This window comes from Zalophus californianus, chromosome 9, assembly GCF_009762305.2.
Source record: "Zalophus californianus isolate mZalCal1 chromosome 9, mZalCal1.pri.v2, whole genome shotgun sequence".
Lineage (NCBI taxonomy): Eukaryota > Metazoa > Chordata > Mammalia > Carnivora > Otariidae > Zalophus > Zalophus californianus.
In genome coordinates, this window is record NC_045603.1 from 8,898,264 (window position 1) to 8,916,730 (window position 18,467).

An 18,467-nucleotide genomic window follows, 5' to 3' on the forward strand; every position below is an offset into this window, starting at 1 on the left:
AGAAAAATGAACCCTTTTATAGCCGACTATTCACAAAATCTATTTGCAAAAACGGGAGGAAGAGGAAAACAAAACGTAAATATTTGTTCAGCCCCAGGAAGCAAAACCAAGATGAGCAGCCACTGCTCCCAACTGCCATTCCATATTCTCTCTCTCTCATTAAACTTTCTATTTTGAAATAATTATAGACCCACAGGAAATTGCAGAAATAGTCCAGAAATTTCTCCTGTCATCTTCATCTTCTTCCCACGATGGGGACATTGTACGTCACCACGGCACAGCATCAACACCAGCAAACTGACATTGGTACAATACTATTAACTGGACCTTTATTTTTGCTTTTATCATTTCTTACCAGGAAGTGCCCTGAGTAAAAAGAATTAAAATGAGGTAAGATGTAATGTCCAACCAGATCCAGAGCTTTATGAGTGTTCAAGAGATTTTATCCCTGTAACTAAATGACATGCACCAAATACAACACCTGAATGCCACCTCAATGCTCAGGCCAAAAATATTTGCTTACAGCGATCTGTAACTTGTACTAACGTCATGTGGTCAGACCAGACTCTTCACTGTCTGTTTGGCTTCTTGTTACGGAGAATAGCAAGGAACAGAAGAACAGACGGCCCTGCTGTCCCCATCAGGATCTACAACGAGGACTGTATGACTCAGAAGAGAAAGGGAGGTGCCCTAACCCAGGTCTCACTGACTACCAAACCTAGGCTCAGTTTCTGACAGGGCACTATGTCTTGCTAGATGGCTATTTCACACCCTCATCTACACAGCGGAAACCAATGGATTAGGAGGGAGTTAGCATTCAGATGAGTGACTCCATCCATGTTTCAAGCTGCGACGATTCTAGAGGAACTCACAGCACCCAATACGACAGGCTCAATAAATTCGAGGGGTTTAATCGAACCAGCTTACAAAAGAAACAGACCCAAAGGATATAGGCACATTCCTCAAAAGCAGAATCAAAGAAAGAAAGAATCAAGACATCTCTTTGCTTCAAGGAAACAAAAACCAATGAGAGAAAATTAAGCCAACCTGAAAGGAACAGTGCTGTCCATCAGCCAGGGTTCGGCCAAGGCAAATAACCCATTTATTAACAGTGAGGGTTCCTCTGTATTTTTCCTCTAAGTGGTAATTTGTTAACGAGTAAATATGGAATGACTTTTTTTCTCCCTTGGAGATAAATGAGCTCTAGTCCTCAAAAAAACGATATATCTGCAAAAGGTAGAAAACAGAAAAATGAAGTGTTTTGTCCATTAAGACCTGAAAATTCAGCAAAATACTCATTTCTGGTAGCTGGGTGAAAGGAATTTGACAATTGGCCTTGACAATTTCTGAGCAGCTGAGGAAGGAACAATTTAGCAGGAACAGGCTGGATAAGGGTGGTCAGATGCCTTTAGGCTGAGTGAGCTCTAGAAATTTATTTTGTGTATCTACACCTTCCCTTATATTGTCACGCACCATATCTGTGCTATTGGTAATAAAATAGTTTGTGTCCAGTTTGCGAAGACAGGCTGAGGGCAATTTCGCAGTCGGGAAGACAAACTATATAGGCTGAAGGGAACAGAACACAAGGTGGGGGAAGGGGGCTCCTTACTCTGTCGTCACCGTCACCGTCACCACGGGGAAGGGTCTCCTGCCCCCAGGTGCTGAGGCCCAGCAGCCCTCACAGGATGAGGCTGGAGGAAAACAGCTGAAATCAACGCAGCTCTATCAATGCTGCTTTCAAAGAGTCAAGGGTGAGAAAACGAGTCATGTGTTTGATGGACTGGCCTTGCACTGACCAGAGTTTGAAATTCAGCCCTGAGATCCGTTCTGTCATCCACCACTCCCGGGACAGTGTGGTTCGGCCATTTGTATCGGGCCCAGCCATTTGTTTGGGGCTGACTAGATGCAGCCTGCGTTTTCAAATCTGTGCAGATGCTTACACAGACCCCGCTCTCCAGTCAGACAAGAATGCCACCAGATGTGACTAAATGTGCCCCCTTTTTTAGCCGTTTAAATGTGAGAAATCCCTCCCCTATCAGTCCGCTGCAGGAAACTATTTTTATCAGGGTCTTTCAACCCCAGCTCCGAGACACATCACAGATATTACTGCAAAAGTTCCACAGCCGACAATGAAATAAACCCCGTGCCAGACAGACTTGAATACTCGGGCAGGCAGCGAGGGCAGTGAGCCCTGCCTGAGATCACTCAGAGCTGCAGGTAAGCTGGGTGGGGGTAGCAGGGCAGACAGGACAGTGTGATCACCGGGGCATCTGGTTTCTCTTCTCTCTTCAGCTTCCACGGAAATAAATGTGAAAAGGGGGAGGAAGAAGCAAGGAAAAAAAAAATAAGAAGGGACAAGACCCCTTCTGGGTAAAACAATCCTCTTCTTGAATTCTCAACTGTGTATTCTACCTGAGAGAGCCAGTGACCACTTACTGAGCACCGGTGGGACAGAAATGCTCAGTCTGACCCAGGCGGGAGCCAGGCAAGGGGTGGTAGCTTCTGTCTCAATCTCTCTGCTATCTCCCTTCCCTCTTCCAATCACAATAAATATATTTATACTCACTTGATTATGGCAGCCAGACAATGCTCCCCTAATTGGCAGTGATCAGAGCTCCAGAACTGCTTGGGTGAACCTGCTGTCTCTCTATCAGGCAAAGCAATAAGGGGCCACTAATGCAGTCCCCATGAACAATTTCCGGTGGAATAAAAAAAAACAGTCCCCCGACTCGTGCATGGCAATGAATTTTCCTAACAGCTCCTAAGAGCCAACCCTTGAGGAACTCAGACTTACATGAATCTGCCCAGCATAGAATGCTTTTATAAATCTACCCCACCCCTAGCTCTAGGGCATAAAAAAAAAAAAAAAAAAAACCATAGCCACTTCCTTCTGCTGGAGGTTCTTTTTGTTCTTTTACGTTTTTCTTTTTTTCTCTTACAGACCTTATGGAGCTAACTGTCATTTTTGGTGCTTGGTTCTTTGTAAATTTCAGGGACATCTGGCACGCAGTTTACTGCATTTGCTAGCTTTGGTATTTGTAGTTGCGGATGCGATCTCCGCTGCATATGCATGTTAACATTCCATGTGCATAATTTATGCACACATAATTTGGAATTTGAGTGCCTCGGGATATTTTGACATGTAAATGTAACTACCACAGTGCTGATCATAAGTAGTTGCTTAATAAATGTTTATTAAATAAATGAATGCACCAAAAAGGCAAATGTCATTCATTCATTCATCAGACATGTGAATGCCTGGTATGTGCCAAGTATGTGGCTTAGAATGTGCTAGATGCTGCATGTTCAGTGATGCACACCCACAGTTGCTGCCCTCAGGGAGCTCGCAGTTGAAGGGTGGAAGGCAGGCACATAAACAGGCAATAATAAGACATCGTGGAGACACGGGGAGAGGACCCTGTGCAAGGTAGCATGGAGGGCTAAGGAGGGAGACCTTAGTCTACCTAGGGGAGGGGCTGAGGCCATGATGTGTGTAGAGGGGTCTCCCGAAGGTGGTGAGGCCTGAACTGGGGCTGTAAAGTATTCCAAAGGGGGTAGCATAATCGATGGCAGGACGCAAGAAACAGCAGGGTGTGAGCAGAGATCTAAAAGCCCCAGGGTGTTCAGAAAAGCACTGAGGCTAGGAGTTGACAAAGATGAAGTGGGGGCTGAGGCAGCGGACTGGCTCTGGCCGGGAGGGCCTGGGGGTGAATAAAGAAAGGAGCTTCAACTACCTTGGTTAGGACTAAAATTCTTTTGGATTGTGCCAGAATTTGTATACACACACCACAAAGCAGAATTTGAACCTGCTTTGGAAGCACAGCCAAGGTGTCGTAAGTCACTGCACCTGTCATTGATGAGCTGTGGGAACCCGAGCGAGGGCTGCAGGAATAAACTGAGGACGTGGACTCTGGGCTCTAGGACTCTTCCCAGCTTCTAGAGGGTAAGTTGCCTAGAGTCTCTGAGGCTTGTGTGCAGATCATGCCTGGGCCGGTTCCCTGTGCAAACCGTGGGGATCTGAAGGCGCGAGGCCACTTCCAAGCAGCACACAGCATCCCCATCTTACGGCACAGAGATGGGCAGGCATACTGAGTGCAATTCAGCAGAAGCCCTTAAGAAGTCTTCACAAGAATGTGCTGCATGATGGAGATATCCTACTGTCCCAGCCTGGGTCAGGGTCTCATTATCTCAATTCTGAAGAGCCTCCAGTGAAATTCATAGCATGGACCGCTGCTTGATTACATTTCTTTAAAGCACTGCTGAGCTTATATCCTTTCTGCTCAAAAACTCTTACTGGAGCGTCTGGGTGGCTCAGTAGGTTAAGCAACTGCCTTCGGCTCAGGTCATGATCCCGGGGTCCTGGGCTCGAGTCCCACATCGGGCTCCCTGCTCAGCGGGGAGCCTGCTTCTCCCTCTCCCTCTGCCTGCCACTCCCCCTGCTTGTGCTCTCTCTCTCTCTCTCTTTCAAATAAATACATAAAATCTTAAAAAAAAAAAAAACCCTCTTGCTGATTCCTCTTTACTTACAGAATCAAGCATTAAGTTCTTAGAGTGACATTCGAGGCCATCCTCAATCTATCCCCTACCCTATCCCCTGTAACTTCCACCTCAGCCAGGTGGGACCCCGGGCAATGGCATCCATAAAGACTCTTACTGCTCTGCTTTTTCTCCCTCCAGCCCCCCACTAAAGGTCCAGCTCAAATTCAAGACCGTCCCTTCTAGGAACGCTGTCTGGTGACCCCGTGCTCTCCGGCATCCTGTGTGGCACTTACTGTGTTGTTGAATTTCACTTTGTGGTTTGTGTCTTACCTCCCCAGCTAATTTGTAAGCTCCAGTGGATAGGAACCAAGCCTCACCTCTCTTTGTAGTCTATGGACCTAGCTCAGTATCCTGCTCATGGTAAATAATTGCTGACGATGGGTTTTCCTCCATTGTAGCCTCTAGGAGACCACAGTAAAATCCACGGGAAGTAGAATTATTATTGTGTCATCATAGCCCTGTGGCCCAAAGTTCTTTTTCTGTCTTCTTAGAAAATGGGAAACTCGGAGAGAGTGGTTTGCTGTAACCATTTTGGAGTAAGAAACATTTCTCCGACGATTCAGAAACAATATTTTAGAGGCGTTCCTTCAGAGCTTAAAGTTCATCCAGGAATGAGCTATTGCACAGATCAAAAGGAGCATATGCACAATCCACCAGGAGGAATAATCACTCTGCTAAATTTAAAGGGGAGAATGATTGAACACTCCAGCTCGAAAGTAGCGATGGTTTATTTAACATCACACGACTGAAGAGGAACATGAGTGACTTACTTAATTTTTGGCCTTCAGTGTTCGGTTTTTATTGTATATGTTCCACTGAGCAGAACTGGCATTAAATCAATAAGGAAAATCACCATTTCCTTACTGATCCAAGAGCATTTAAGGAAGCCGAGCTCTGCCAATACGTACAACTGTGCAGAATCTGTAACTGGGCAGTTAAAACCACCATCTAAGCTGGCAGCTGTGATTTTCCCAGAAGCGGAGCTTCAGGAAGAAAAATAGCTTTTAAACTTCAGTTCCATTTTTGCAAATTGGATCTGTTCATGAAAAACTGTTTTAAGTCCAGGTTTCCTTCTTCTTTTTTTTTTTTCTCATTAGTAAAGGGTATGATTGTTTCTTTTTACCCACATGGAAATTTATTCATTTACTCCGCAAATATTTATTGAGTACCTATCATGAGTCAAACCCTGTTTTAGGGGCTGGGGATGCAGATTTGAACAAAAGAGGCAAAGTCCCTGACCTCATGGAGATTACCTCCTAGCAGGGGGAGACAGCTAATAAATAAGTAAACAAGTAAGTAGATAAATACTATGTCAGGCATAAATATGGAAATAATGCTAACATCTTATTGTACTTGAAAAATTATTTCCTAGAAGATTAAAAATGAAGGGGCACCTGGGTGGCTCAGTCGGTTAGGTGTCTGCCTTCGGTTCAGGTCATGATCCCGGGGTCCTGGGATCGAGCCCCGTATCCAGCTCCCTGCTCAGCGGGAAGTCTCCCTCTCCCTCTGCCTGCTGCTCCCTCTGCTTGTGCTCACTCTCTCGCTGTGTCAAATAAATAACTAAAATCTTTAAAAAAAATGAAGACTCGTCCAGGAATATTATTTAGCTCATATATGTCATATATATGAAGGGGTATTTAAAAAAAATAACTAGTAAGGAATACATATATTGCTTTTTTACATGTGACATTGACGTTCCCTGCTGACTTTCAAAACGATGGGCAGTCTTATGTCTTTGCATCTTTCCTAGACCCCAGGCCCCACTCATAACGGCATCACGGAAGGTTCCCTGGTGATGTGATGTGCAGATTGTTCCTAGGTATTCCTTCTTCCTTGAAGACTCTCTTCCTCCTTCTCCCCAATCCTTGCCACCTGTTAATATGGCTCCAAAGTCACCCTCTCTGTGTAACCTTCCCAGACCCACCAAGTAGAGCTGAGTTCTCCCTCCCTTCTGCCCCAAGTATATCCTGGCACCTTCTCAAGTCAAGGACAGCATCTCATGGAAGATTTTTGCAATGGTTTGTTTACTTCTATGTCTTCCCTTCCAAGCTGTACACTTCTCCAAGTAGAGAGTGTCTTGTTTGTAATTTTATAACACAGCACAGTGCCTGGCCTGTAGTAGGCCCCCGATAAATATTGGATGAATGAATGAATGACCTATGGTCTCCTCTGTTTTGGCTTATGCTGAGCTATGCAGTTGGGAACGAGGGGACTGTGGCAAAATAGCAGAGGAAAGCCTGCTGACCAATGAGGTAAAGAACTGCAAACAATGGATTTTAAACATTTTGAGCTCAGGGACTGCAGATGATAAGGAATTTCAAAATCGAAGTTTCCTAGATGATATTTCTGTGTGTACTAACTCTGGATGGTTGAGAAGTTCAAATAAATGATTAAAGCATGTAAAGCAGACCAATTAAGTAATCTGGATCATCTACTGGAGGAGAGAAACTTGAAGAGGCTTAATAATGGTTCTTTAATGAAAGACTGTATTCCAAGGACGGCTAAACATCCTCCTTCTGCATGCACACAAAAGAAGAACAAAAATGAGATCACAGTGCTACAAAATTTAAGTTAAAAACAAAAAAGAATTCAATTTCAAGTGGGTTACAGGAACTCATTTCAAGTTATTCTTACAAATAACTGGCATGTGTGGAGGGCTTACTCAGAGCCAGGCATTGTTCTAAACCTTTCTCCATGTGCTATTTCCCTCGATCCTCAGGACAAACCCATGCAGGTTAATTTCAGTTGTATTACTCCTGTGTTACCAGTGAGAAAGTGGAGGCACTATTACTGGTGGTTAAGTAACTCCCAGGGCCGCACAGCTGGAACATGGTGGAGCTGAGATCCCAGCAGGGGCTGTCTGGCTCCTGAGTCCTTGCACTCACCTACTCTGCTCACGGCTTTACTCGAGGCAGACATAGAAGCCAGATCTTCCTCTCAGGATGGAGACCCGAAGCTTAGCTCAGTTAAGTTCCCGTGGCTCATTTAAATTTGAGCAAGAAAATCCTTGAATACGTAAACTGCTCTTCATCGTCAGGGCAACTTGCGTGCCTGTGCGTGCGTGCATGCGTGTGTGTGTGTGTGTGTGTGTGTGTGTGTGTGTGTGTGTGGTGAGATTAAAAAACCTGTTTTTCTTTTTTCTTTTCTTTGTTCTAGTAAGTTGGCCTACCAGCTCTTGTCTTTCTAATGAGATGTTGAATTGTTTTGTTTTGTTTTCAGCAGTCTGCACACACGGTTTATAAGAGCAGACATAAGTCGAGACAAATTTAGATGTTATGATTTTAGCTCCAGAGTGAAGGAATATACTCCCGGGGCTGAAAAGTCAGCATCTTCTTCCCTGTTATGTTTTTCCAAGGCAACCTTGTTTAGCCTGCCCTGGGGACATAAGCAGTGGGGTCATCGTCAGCCCAGAACAGGGGCAGCTGGCTGAGCAGCTCAGACGCCTAGCACCAGGAAGTCAGGGGCTCATCTGGTCCTCGGAGGAGAGAGTGATCAAGCCCCGCACTGCACTTGCCCAGCTGCAGGAGGCACAGAGGCTGGTTCCGGGGAACCAGGGCAGCCCAGTAGGAGCCCTGTGAAAGGGTGTGAATGAGTCACTACACTTTTCAGGTTGACTGAGATGACTTCTGTTGATTTTCTTCGAACTTAGATCTGTTATCAGTGTTCACACATGGGGCCTAACGGGAAGATGAGTGAACATTTTCTTGATAGTGCCTGGCCTTTGGCAGGGTTGCGATAAGATTTGGCTTAAGATGTGACTCTGCAAGAATGTGTAGGTCAGCGTGCGTGTCCCAGTGTGTGCTGAGGGCCTCAAGGAGGCATGTTTTAGTGTCCTGAGCAGAAGGAGACTCAGGGGCACAATATTTTCTGACATTATACACAAGTCGGCCTGGGTTGGTACTTAATATTTTAGGGCATCAGCAGACACGGCATATTTGTCAGACTTTGAGTCCCTAGTCTGGGAGAAGCACTTGCTTTTTAACATTGGGTCCCCCACAATGACTAGAGAGATTATTGGTGACTTGGTTAAGCGTTTGGGTTCTAGAAGCTCACTTAACCTTTCTGGTCTCAGTTTCCTCATCTTTAAAATGGATAGGACAATGGTACCCACTCCGTTGGGTAGGGTTAAATAGATTAATAAGTGTCAAATGCTTGGAGTAGTGCCTGATATTTAGGTAGTATGAAATTTGTATTTATATTAATGCATACATCTCATATTTGGCAGGGGACCAACTCCAATGCTTGTGCAAAATACGTGCTTGGTAACTACTTGTTAAATGTTGAAAGAATTAAAAGAATGGATTTAGTGGAATACATGTATGGCAACCTGTTCTGACTTCTCAGTAACCTGTAATTTGGGGGCAGACTAGGGGTGAGATTTAATCTCCTATAGAGAAATAGTTCAAAAAAGCAGAGTGTTCTACAATCGAACATCTATCTCTGCAGAAAAGAAGGAAATGGAGATGATGGTTTTGCATGAAGATCACAATGGGAATGGCATGAAAAACTGAGGAACTGAGGGACAGGTAGCAGGGTCCATGACTCTCAATCAAATAATGAAAAATATCTCGGGGCGCCTGGGTGGCTCAGTCGTCAAGCGTCTGCCTTTGGCTCAGGTCATGATCCCAGGGTCCTGGGATCGAGCCCCGCATCGGGCTCCCTGCTCCGCGGGAAGCCTGCTTCTCCCTCTCCCACTCCCCCTGCTTGTGTTCCCTCTCTCGCTGTGTCTCTCTCTGTCAAGTAAATAAATAAAATCTTTAAAAAAAACTCATATAATGAGACATTTTAGAGCTGCAAAGTATATGTTAATTTTGAGTTTAAAAAAATAAAGAGAAAAAACAGGAGTCAAATCTCTGACCTATATTTACCCTGTATTGATTTTCTAATAATGACAGCTTCAACTTGAAATGAAAATTTGAGAAAATGGAAAGAAAATGAATGATACAATGTTTTAGGAGCTGGTACAATTTAAGAGACATTGATATTAGGTTGAATCATATGAAATTGGCACTTCTTTTGGTGTAAAATCATCAGACATTGTCAATTTCATAAGGTTCAATCTATTTAAGCTAATTAACACTAAATCAAAATACTTTTATTACCTTGCCCTTTGTTGCCTTTTAACTATGACTCTAGAACTAAATGGGCCAATTATATTTGTCTCAGCCTCTTTTGCCTCTCAGAATTTGTGCACAGTAGGTGCTAAACAAATGTTTTCTTAATCGAGTGCTGTTTTCTGTTACTTTCTTTCAAAAATTAGACCTACATTTCACTCAGCTACCTAATGCCGAGTCCGCCCTTAAAATATAATTAACAAAGTGTTAGCTTCATTTCGTGTTTCATGATTTAGATAAATCCTTTCTGTTCCTTGTTTGGGGAGTGCTGGGAAGCTAATTAATACATTGTTAATATATTGTAGAGGCAAACAAGACTCTGCTTGTGCACACAAGCCATGACAAGAATAAATTCAGGTCAGATATAGTTTTGCCTATTTAAGGAAAAATGTTGTGATAATAATGAGAAATTACTGTTTATATGACATATCTCTGCACATTAAAACACATTATAGACTTATAAAGGAGGCGAATGGCAGAATCAGGCAAGCTTTCTCCCAAAGGTTCCAAGCATTTAGGGCTCAACTGGGGCATCCAAAGTGCCCTGCAATGAACTAGAAATGATAACCTTTGGGACCCCCAGGAATGAAGAGCTTCATTATTATTCATAGAAGGTTTCATAATGGTTGGGATTGGTCCAAGAGTTAGGAACACACTAGAATAAACAAGCAGGCAGCCTGGAGTGGTTTTCAACTCAGAAAATAAAAGGCTTCTTCTACAGTGGAAGAGATGGGGCATGTTCAAGGAGGAGCACGAATAACCTATGAGTTATATTATACCTGTTTGGGCCTCAGTTTCCCCATCTTGGTTCACCACCTCCTGGAGAGTATTCATTCTCTACCTGGCTCCCAAGGTAAATGGCATCATGCCCTAAAATGAGATGCATTTCTGAGAGGGAAGAGCTAGAGCTCTAAAATGGATTATTTAGGTTTTGGTTGACCCGGAGCTGTGAGAACAGCCACATCGCAAAAGCAGAGTTCTGAGAAAAGAGTTGCTTTCATTTTTCAAACAGAAGAACCACAATCCTTGCTCTGTTTGGATCCTTAGACAAGTCAAATAAACGAGCAAAAGAGGGCTCACAAAATCACCAGTTTTAACTTTTCCCCAGTGCCACAGATTTTTCTTAGAGATTTTTTTTTCTCTGAGTGTGGAGCATGTACAATATTCTGTTCACTTTGTGCTGTCTAATGAGATCCCAGCCCAAGGGGATGTGCTCCTGCAATAATGTCTTAACGCTAATTATATTTTAGAATGGTTAGGGCAAGAATAGTCCCAAACATACTTGAGGTAATAACTAGTCCTATATCCAGAAGGTTAACAGTTCAATCAAAGAGAGAGAAAAAAAATGAGCATATCTTAAGAAAGAGTTCAAGTGGTTTTGTACAAGAGCTCTCATTAAGTCTACAAGAACACTTAAAATACTGGTAGAGCTAGGTAATTCTATATTTCCCTTTTTAACTCATCGAAAGCCCCCGGTTTCAGGGAGCAGTGCTTGAGAACAAGAAGCATCTGGCAGGTGAAGGGGAGAAAGGGTGTTGTTAAGGAATTGGCTGGAGTTTTAGGTTAGGGGTCTATGCCAAGGCTGCGGTGCAGAGTTTGAGAGGGGAGGGAATGTAGACTGCTGATGAAACAGTAGAGGTGATGCTAGAGAGTTTGGTATCAGATGAGGGCCCCGGGCCAATCTTCTGTTACGGCAACAACGTGGCTTTAAACGGTGATGACAATAAATCCCTCGAATAATTGTGCATCAAACCACTATACACAAAATTACAATCTGCTCTCATGAATGCAGTTTCCATAACACTGTCGGAACTTTTCCCCATCTTCCCATTTTTCTATGATTTCTAATGAGCACAAGAGAGGAGCAATTGGAAACTCTACCCGTTGCTTTCTGTTTTAAGTGACGGACGTTATCTTTCACTTAGGAGGGCATAGTATTTTAATCTATTTTTAAGATATTTATTGAGCACCTATTATGTACTTGGCAACAGTCATATGGCTAATCGTTTTTAGGGAGGATTCCTAAAAAAGACTTTCTGCTCTGCCAAAGATAAAGTATTAAAATAACAAAACAGCTCAAGGATTTTTTTTTTTAATGTGCTAAAAAGTGGTGTTTTTCATCCTCCAAGAGCCCCCCACTCTGTACAAGGAGGTCCTTTCAATAAGGGTGCGATGCAATCTGGCGTTGTGTGAAGTGCAGTCTAAGAAGTAACCATTTCAGGGGGACCATGTTCGGGAGATAAAATACAACTAAGCTGGGAAATTGAAGGATGATTTTTATAATTTAACTTACAGGGAAACTTCAGGGCTGAAAGTCAAGTGACAATAAAAGTGACTAAACTCAGTAACCTTTAAATAGGATTTTCAAACGTACAGAAAATCACAGAGAAGAAGAAGAAGAAAAAGCCTGTATGTACCCACCACTCACAGAATTTTTATGAGTCTTTGTAACTGACCCTGTTCCATGTCAGAGGGGTCCAAAATTTGCTCAAATAAAAACCTTTCTGTGTCTGAGGCCAGCGTCTGGGGATAAAACCTTTTTGGAGGCCATTTTTGGTGCATGGAATTCTCTTCTATCTTCCGGGCCACTCCACCTTGAGCTGTTACTGGTGGGAGAGGGGAGGGCCTGCCAGATGTTAGCAGGGCTCCTGCCCTTCAGCACCTCACAGTCCATTCGAGGGGATCGATGCCCACATAACTAATTCTAACATAAAGCTGACATGAGTGCGGGGGAGAAAGATTAATTCTGTCTGGGGAGGGGGTAAGTTTGGGGCTAGCCCTTCAAGGTTGGCTTGGATTTAGGAAGGTGGCTATGTGGGCGATGGGGTAGCTTGAGCAAGAGGGAAGGCCTTGTTCCAGAATGTCGAGCAGACATGGTTTTTGGAACCAAGTATATGTTGTCAATGAAATGGGTATGCTCTGGCTGTAAAAAAAAATGTTGAGGGCCTCTAGCTTATTGATGGAGGGGTCAATGCCCTAAATTCTCTCATTTCCTCTTCTAACTACCAGGTTGTTACTAAGTCTTACTGAATTTTTATATATCATCCAGCTGCTTTTTAAACCCTAAAATCATGTAATACAGTCATAATTTACCTTTGGAGAGTACGTTACAATTTATAAATGGCTTTTTTTATACACATTATTACATTTGATCCGTATAACAGCCCTGTGACACCACAGGCTCATCTCCACATGCTATTTCCTTTGAAAGTAACTACTACGTATAGAAACTACTAGCTATAGAAATCAGAAAAATCTCCACTAGCAGCCTTATTGTGTTAGAAGTGCACACCAGGATAAAGTCAGCAATTTGGGAGAAATGAAAGAAAGGGTCCTGAGACAGACGGTGACCGAGAGTCACAGGGGGATGACGGGATTGTGGTTGTGGAAAGGAGAGTGATGCAGAAAGTAGAAGATGGAGTGAGTACCGCGTGGTGGTCCACTGCTTGGGGGAGGGGCGCGGATGGTGGTACTTAGCACAGTACTGAGGACTCAGCAAGCCCATGGTCAATACCTTTTCCGCTGTAAGTGGGGTTGGGTATATATCTTGAGCAGTGCCAGCAGCACAGTTCAAAAATATAAAATGGTGACTTTTAGAACATGGGTACAGAATAAAATGAATATTTTTTATGACACTGAGGAGTGAGAGAGTGGTTCAATCTGGAGGAAGGGAGGAACGCTCATCTCATTTGACACATCTACGTTCTCTCTCCTTCTGCAACATCTCCATCTATGGTAACTTTATAAACTGCTTTTCACATACCGAATCGGTGCACTTTTGTAACTACTTTACAGAAGCTAAAACAACCAGGACACCATGATTGTTGTAATCTAGTTGGAATAAGCCTTAACTGACTTTGGATACATCAACATATCCATTTCGCCTGATGCAAATCAGTTTACTTTTCTACTTAGAGACATGATGTGAAATGAAATTAATCCAGTTGCAGCAAAGTGAGTGAATTCAGTTGAATAAATCCCTTTCCGTGGAAAAGAATTTTGTTTTGCAGCTCATTTGAAACAAAATCCACATGGCAGTATCATTCCTTCTCTGGAACTGAGCAAATGTATTTATCCCACTTTTGTTTACAGCTAAATTCACATCAGAGCTGTCCTTAGTGAGGGTCACAGCGAAAGCATTTGCAGGACAACCGAAATGTGACAATGGCACTTAGCCTAAGGACTGTCTCTCCACCTGGACTATGAACTCCACAAAGATCAACAACCCCTTCGAGAGAAAAAAGAGAGACTAATAAAAACCAACAAAACCATGTGTATTCTTATAGATTCTCTTCGCTCTCCCCTCCGTTGTCAAAAGGGCAGTCAACACACAGTGTATGTTTAATAAATACATTTTGGTGGTGACTATCACAAGCAGGCAGGACCTGGAGAAGTTCCAGAGAATATCAAAGGGATGAAGAGGTTGGGGCCGCGCTAATGCAACTGAGATTCGCTACCCCAGAAAGGGAAAGGCTGAGTGTGGCCATTCTGGAGGTAGTTTGGGTTGTTCAACATCACCGAACGTTAGCAAGCACATAGCCTCCCTGGTGGGATGAAACAGAGCCGACTTACATCCCAGGAAGAGGATGTGGGGTTAGGAATGGGGAAGAAGGCTCGACTTAGATGGATTATAAGGCATCAACACAATCTTTTAAGAAATATTTCCTCGGAAATTTTAGAGTTGAAAAGTAGATAATCTTTCTGAAATGATTTAGGTTTGGTACAGCAGGGAAATGACCCAAGAACCTCATAAACTCTATTCCAGCTCTGACCCCATGATTTTTCACCAGGCAGGGTCAGGACCTGGTTTGATTCTTGCCTACTTTTCTTTCTTTATAGCTGGAAGCACTTGACCCCTTCCTGCAAGTCAACCATACTGTAGACTCAGCACTAAGCCTTTTCTCGGTTGGGAGGGATTTAAGACGTTCACTGTGGCTGAACGCTTGGCTAACTCTACATCAGGTCACCCCCTGCTACTGCCCTGGCTCAGAGGTGTCCCAGTTCCAGTGAACGGAATTTTGTCTTGCTCCTAAGTCCTTGTTCAACTGGATTTACCTGAAATCTGCCTCACACTCCCAGGCTAACACCTGAAAGCCTTTCTTGTTTTCCAGGCCTAACATGATTTTGGGATCATAATCTAGTATCCGCTCTATGACTGAAGCTTTGTGTGTCTCCAGCCCATCCCTCCCCATCCAGTTCATAACTAGGGTCTAGTCTTTGTCTTCCTAGATGTCTCCTCTCCCCTGGGGCTGGATCCCCCCCTCCCTTCCTCCCACGTCCCTACCGTCATCACCCAGGCCACTGCCTATCTGTTCTTTGGGCATATCATGACATGCCACGAGGCTCCACCTGCCTATGGCATTCTATAATGTATAGTTGCATATCTGAATCTTTCTCTACCAACTGTAAACCTCAGTAACAAGGTTTCTCAACGTTATTACTATTGACATTTGGGGCTGGTTAAGTCTTTGCTGGGGGGGGCCGTCCTGTGCATTGTAGGATCCTTAGCAGCATCGCTGGCCTCCACCCACCAGATGCTAGGAGCACCCCCCCCACCCCAAACTGTGACAACTAAAAATGTCTCCAGGCATTGCCAAATGTCCCTGGCAGGGAGGGGATGTCCAATCTCTCCCCGTTGAGGGCCCCTGTTCTACAAGAACTCAGAAAGTCAAGGGTATTTTAAAGCTAGTTATATATACTTTGAGAAATAGCTGGGTGTATATGAAGTATTTAAATTTGGTACAATTTTGGGGTGCCTGGGTGGCTCAGTCGGTTAAGCATCTGTCTTCGGCTCAGGTCATGGTCTGGGGGTCCTGGGATCGAGCCCCGCGTCGGGCTCCCTGCTCAGCGGAGAGCCTGCTTTTCCCTCTCCCTCCGCCTGCCGCTCTGCCTACTTGTGCTCTCTCTCTCTCTCTCTCGGTCAAATAAATAAATAAAATCTTTAAAAAAAATTAAATCTGGTAAAATTTTAACAAACAACTCTAAACTCTTAACGTCAAGTGGAATTTTAGAATTGTATCATGACACAAGATGGATGCGAGTAACGTGGGGTGAAAACCTTGCACCCTGGGTTCAGTTCTTCTCATATTTTAGTGTGCATAAGAATTAACCAGGGGAGTCTTTTAAAAGTTCAGATTCTAATTCAGTAGGTTTGAGGCAGGGTCTGAGATCCTCATTTGTAACAGGTTCCGGGGTGGTATCAGCTGGACTGGTAGTTGAATAGTTGAGTCACAATGCCCTAGATCAAAATCACTGGGGAGGGGGAGGGGTCTTTGAACCTTGAGGATTACAAGGTCATGAGAGCAACATTAAAATTTGCATATGAGGGGCGCCTGGGTGGCTCAGTCGTTAAGCAGCTGCCTTCAGCTCGGGTTATGATCCGGGGTCCTGGGATCAAGCCCCGCATCGGGCCCCCTGCTGGGCGGGAAGCCCGCCTCTCCCTCTCCCCCTCCCCCTGCTTGTGTTCCCTCTCTCTCTGTCAAATAAATAAATAAAATCTTTAAAAAAAAATTTTGCATCTGAATGACAGACTAGGAAAATGTGGATGCTCCCTGAACCTTTCTATAAGAACAAAACTGCTCACAAGAATGGGTTTTGAAATGTGACATTTCTATTAGCTTGAAGTTATAAAAGTTATACAAGTGAGCTGTGAGTTCTCTGCTTTGGCCGGGAAAAAAAAAACCTATGAACCGCTAAGCTACTTTGGCAAGACTTTTAGGGGTTTCCAAAGATCTGACAGAAACCTAAACTTCAAGGTCTTTGTAGTCCTTATTTTACTAACGGAAGAGGCTAGGGCTGAGGATGCGGCTGGGGGCGGGGAAGGAGAGAGAAGAATCACTTCAAATGAGGCCTTGCAATGAAACAGATATATGTGATCGTGCTTACTCAAATTACAAATTGTGTACTGAAAGTGTACTGACATCACATGATGTTACTCTAACCCCAAATCAGATCACTCAGGTACAGGTTTAAAACAGTTGCAAAATGAATGTTATTTACTATAACATACAGTGGTGAGCATAATCAAGTCTTCCAAAAGCTGCTGAGAGCCTTAAATAAAATTTCTTCCTCTCACATAATAGTGCCTCTGAGTAACTTTTAGAGTTTGCAGACATCTGACTCATTGTTGCATATCCTTGGGAAGGAAATGGCCATTCACATTTGTTCCTATTTTATAGCCAGAAAGATCGAGGCTCACTTGTTTGTCTAAAGATGTAGATTTGTCCAGGGTTGCAGGAAATGTATTGATAGGAAGGAGATAATAAAGTCCTGGCCCTATGGAGACCTTCCGGAGGGATCCAGCGTGAGATTAGCTGTGCCCTCAGCAGCAAATAAATACTCACCTGCTAGGAGGGAGAACTAATTCACTAGCTTGGAAATTTTTTTTAAAGATTTTATTTATTTATTTGACAGAGAGAGAGAGAACAAGTTGGCAGAGCAGCAGGCAGAGGGAGAGGGAGAAGCAGGCTCCCGCTGAGCAGAGAGCCTGACGTGGGCCTCGATCCCAGGACCCTGGGATCATGACCTGAGCCGAAGGTAGATGCTTAATCAACTGAGCCACCCAGGTGCCCTGCTTGGAAATAGTTTGATAGGTTGTTATCAATATGACTTAGTATGATAGGGATAAATTTCTCTACATTTAAACCTCTGTGCCTAGGGTTTTTTGCTTATTTGTTTGTTTTTAAATCAATAGTGTAAGTACAGGATAAGGAAGATCTGGCTTAATGGTAATGCATGGGAACTCATGGGTTTTAGTTGACCACAATTTCGGTATGAGTCAGCCTTGTGATATGAATGCCAAAAAGGCTAATGCAATCTTGGGCCATATTAATAGAAATATAAGGCGTAGAGGAAGGGAGGCAACGACTCCGTGGTATTCTGCATTTGTCAGATGGCTCCTGGAGACCTCTGTCCCATTCTGGGCACCACGGTCCAGGCAGGACCTTAAACTGGAGTCCGTCAGAAATGAGCACTTAAAATGACGACGGCATACAAAGCCCCATCTTAGGAGAGGAGCTAAAAGAACCAAGGATATTTAAGCTTGAAGAAGAGGAAAGGGACATAACTGGAAGTGAGAGAAGAGCAGGCAATCTGGGAAAAGAGCTTGAGGAACAGTTTCCAGTGGCAGAAGTTTAATTTCTGGCTCCTCAAGGAGAAAAAAAGTCATGGGAGTCTTCTCAACTCTTGTCATTTGCAAAATAAACGGATCATCAGTGAAGAAGACCCTATTCCTCCTATGATTTCTGTGACGGATGCAAATTTGTGGATGCAGTTATGTCTCTTTGTTAAGCCACCTCCCTCCCCTGCAGGGGCACCTCCTCCAGGAAGCCCTCCTTGCTCCACTTGCTCTGTTAATCTCCTTGGCACAAGCTGAGCACTACAGGTTTCACCTGTCCAGTTTCCCTAATAGCTTGTACATTCCTTAGGGGAAAGGATCTATTTTGGTTTTGTTTTTATTATCCTAAGTGTTCTCAGTACCTCTGGATACCGTGAATTAGGGATTGAGGGGATGTCTGCTGATGGTAGCCCAAAAATGAACTAAAGTAACGAAACGGGTAACTTTTTATGGCATCTATATGACAGAGCATTATAAATGTGCTCTCTTGATGATAATAGCACCTAGTTGACCCTTCACTTCATGAAATAATTTGAGCTGACAAAGTTGGCTGTGTAGTAAATCTTGCTTTTCCCTACATCTTGCATTTTAAAATAAAAACTCTGTATCTATGCTGGAAAAAAATAAAGTTTACTATCTAAGCGCTCCATCTGCCTTGTTCCAGGTCTTGGGAATCACTCTCCAGCCAGGGGATTTTT

General features: G+C 43.7%; 2 protein-coding genes across 7 annotated transcripts in view; one reads left to right on the forward strand and one right to left on the reverse strand.

Moving 5' to 3' along the window:
* Positions 1-18,467, reverse strand: part of GRAP2 (GRB2 related adaptor protein 2) — a 63,809-nt gene that overhangs the window by 36,554 nt on the left and 8,788 nt on the right. The window contains exon 1 of one of the 3 annotated variants that reach the window (XM_027593474.2): positions 2,567-3,052. The exons of the other annotated variants lie outside the window; for them this stretch is intronic. The gene's annotated coding sequence lies outside the window, so the exon portion shown is untranslated. Of the gene's footprint in view, positions 1-2,566; positions 3,053-18,467 lie in introns of those variants that run through there. 3 annotated transcript variants of the gene reach the window in all.
* ENTHD1 (ENTH domain containing 1) overlaps positions 1-18,467 on the forward strand; it is a 174,155-nt gene that overhangs the window by 31,472 nt on the left and 124,216 nt on the right. The gene's annotated exons all lie outside the window — the stretch shown is intronic.